The following is a 3,760-nucleotide window of genomic DNA, read 5'->3' as shown; positions in this document are numbered from 1 at the left end:
AAAGAAAAAAGGATATTACAACTAATGTCTGAGAAATGAAAAGGATTACTGGAGACTACTTTTAATAATTATGTGCCAATAAATTGAATAAACTAGAATAAATGAAAAAAATTTTAGAAATTCCCAATTTACAAGATTAAATCATGATAACATAAAAAATTTGGACAGCTCTATTACTAGTAAGGAATTGAATCAGCAATGAAAGCCCCATCCCCCGCACAGTAAATAAAATAAAGGCACCAGGAAGATGTCTTCTTTGGTGAATTCTGCCAAACATTCAAAGAAGCGTTAATGACAATCCTTCTCAAGCTCTTTGAAATAATTAAAGGACGGCAACACTTCCAAACTCATGTTATGCTGATATTACCCTGATACCAAAGCCAGGAAAAGATACTATGTACAGGAAAAGAAAACTACAGACCAATATACCTGATATATGTGTAGATAGATAGATAGATAGATAGATAGATAGATAGATAGATATAGTTGTATTTAATGGAATTCTGGATTCCTTCTCTGTGTTATCTTGAATGTCTTTGAATTCCTCAACACAGTGATTTTCAATTCTCTGTCTGAAAGGTCACATATCTGCCTTTCTCCAGGATTGTTTCCAGTTTTTTTAACTTTGTTTGTTTGTTGAGGACATGTTTTCTGAGACTATATTTTGAGAATATATATATATATATATTTGAGACAGTGTCTCACTCTGTCATCTAGACTGGAGTGCAGAGACACGATCTCAACTCACTGCAACCTCTGCTTCCCAGGCTCAAGCGATCCTCCCACCTCAGCCTCTAGAGTACCTGAGACTACAGGCATCCCTGATGAATGTTGACATAAAAATCCTTAACAAAATATTAGCAAACTGTCAGGCCTGGACTGTCAGACAGCATTTGTGGACCCCTCCCTTGGCCAGAGGGGAGCCTACTGCCTGAAGGATGAGTCCCAGTCCTGGTAGTATTCATCATAAGTTGTCAGAAGAGCCCTTGGGTTTTAAGGTGACCATCCATCATCAGTGGCCTGGCAGAACCCCGTGTGGGTTGGTGGTGGTGGTGGCCACAGGGAGAGGCTCCTCTACCTGTAGAAAGGAAAGAATGGGAAGAACTTTTGTATTGTGGTTTGAGTGCTAGCTTAGTAACAGTAGAATAGAATAGCAGGTAAATTTCTATGGCTTTTTACTCCAATTCCTGGTTCCCAGACAGTATCTCTGGACCCATCCAGGGTCTTGGTAAATTCACCACCCTGAAGGGAAGGACACAAACCTGGCTGGCTTCACTGTCTGCTAATCATAGAGCTCCAGAGCCTTGTGTGAAAATAGGTGGTAGCCAGGTAGTGGTTACAGTGGGCCTTGAGAGAGATCCAGTGCTATTCTGACTTTATGTCTGGCCCACTGGAGTTCCAGTGTTGGTGGCTTAAAGGGTGCTTGCATCAACATGCCCCCAATTTCAGGATGTTTAACACAGAGAGACTCAGTTTTCTGTGGAGAATGTAGGGAGAAAAAACAAGAGTCTCTGCTTGGTAATCGAGAGAATTCTTCCAAATCTTATCCATGACCACCAAAGTCGTACTTCTATGAGTCTGCAAAAACCACAGCATCACTGGGTTTGGGCCCCAAGTCCCTTTGAATATCTGGAAAGCCTTCTCAGAAAGGACAGGCACAAATAAGCCCAGACTGCAATAACTACATTAAATACCTAGCCCTTAAACACCCAGATACAGATGAATATCAGTGATGAATGCCTATAAGCATCAAGATAATCCAGAAAAACATGTCCCCAACAAACAAACTAAATTAAAAAACTTGAAACAATCCTGGAGAAAGGCAGATATGTGACCTTTCTGACAGAGAATTCAAAATCACTGTGTTGAGGATACTCAAGATAACACAGAGAAGGAATTCAGAATTCCATTAGACAAATTTAACAAAGAGATTGAAATAAATAAAAAGCAGAAATTCTAAAGATGACAATGCAACTGACATACTAGTCTTTAACAGCAGAATTGATCCAACAGAAGAAAGAATTTACTGAGTGTAAATACAGACCATTTGAAAATACACAGAGGAGACAAAAGAAAAAATAATAAAAAAGAATGAAACATGTCTGCAAGATCTAGAAAATAGACTCAAAAGGGCAAACCCAAGAGTTATTGGCCTGAGAGAGAAGATAGAGAAAAAGATAGGGATAGAAAGTTTATTCAAAGGGATAATATCAGAGAATTTCCAAAACCTAGAGAAAGTGATCAACATTCAAGTATAAGAAGGTTATAGATAACTAAGCAGATTGAACCCAAAGAAGACTACTTCAAGGCATTTAATGATTAAACTGCCAAAAGTCAAGGATAAATGAAGGATACAAAATCAGCCATGAAATAAAATACAAATAACATGCAGTAGAGCTCCAATATGTCTTGCAGTTGACTTTTTAACTGAAAACTTTATAGGCCATGAGAGAGTGGCATGACATATTTAAAGTACTGAGGGAAAAATACTTTCATCGAAATAGTATATCTGGTGAAAATGTCCTACAAGCATGAAGAGAAAAGAAAGCCTTTCCCTGACAAACTAAAGCTTAGGAATTACATCAACATCAGATCTGTCCTTCAAGAAAAGCTAACAGGAGTTCTTTAATCCTAGAGAAAGGGATGTTAATGAGCAAGAAGAAACCATCTGGAGATACAAAACTCACTGATAATAGTAAGCACACAGAAAAACCGAATATTATAACACTGTAACTGTGGTGTGTAAACTACTCTTAAGTAGAAAGGCTAAATGATATATCAACAAATAATAGCAAAATAACAACTTTTTCAAGACGTAGACTGTACAATGAGACATTAAGAGAAACGACAGAGTCAGTTGGGGGGGATCCGTGCCAAAATGTCCAAATAGGAACAGCTCCAGCCTCCAGCTCCCAGCGTGAGCAACACAGAAGATGGGTGATTTCTGCATTTTCAACTGAGGTACCAGGTTCATCTCACTGGGGTGTGTTGGACAGTGGGTGCAGGACAGTGGGTGCAGCCCACTGAGCAAGAGCCAAAGCAGGGCAAGGCATCGCTTCACCCGGGAAGCACAAGGGGGAAGGGAATTCCCTTTCCTAGCCAAGGGAAACCATGGCACACAACACCTGGAAAATTGGGTCACTCCCACCCTAATACTGCACTTTGCCAAGGGTCTTATCAAACGGCACACCAGGAGATTATATCCCTCGCCTGGCTCAGAGGGTCCCACGCCCACGGAACCTCCCTCATTGCTGGCATAGCAGTCTGAGATCTAACTGTAAGGCGACAGCAAGGCTGGGGGAGGGGTGCCCGACATTGCTGAGGCTTAGGTAGGTAAACAAAGTAGCTGGGAAGCTTGAACTGTGTGGAGCCCACCACAGCTCAAGGAAGCCTGCCTGCCTCTGTAGACTCTACCACTGGGGACAGGGCATAGCCAAACAAAAGGCAGTAGAAACCTCTGCAGATGTAAATGTCCGTGTCTGACAGCTTTGAAGAGAGTAGTGGTTTTCCCAGCATGGAGTTGAGATCTGAGAATGGACAGACTGTCTTCTCAAGTTGGTCCCTGACCCCCGAGTAGCCTAACTGGGAGACATCCCCCACTAGGGGCAGACTGACACCTCACACTTCACATGGCCAGGTACACCTCTGAGACGAAGCTTCCAGAGGAATGATCAGACAGCAACATTTGCTGTTCAGCAATATTCACTCTTCTGCAGCATCCGCTGCTGATACCCAGGCAAACAGGGTCTGGAGTGGACCT

Source organism: Trachypithecus francoisi, unplaced genomic scaffold (assembly GCF_009764315.1).
Source record: "Trachypithecus francoisi isolate TF-2019V2 unplaced genomic scaffold, Tfra_2.0 Lachesis_group6, whole genome shotgun sequence".
In the NCBI taxonomy this organism is placed as follows: Eukaryota; Metazoa; Chordata; class Mammalia; order Primates; family Cercopithecidae; genus Trachypithecus; species Trachypithecus francoisi.
Note: the sequence above shows the minus strand (reverse complement) of the source record.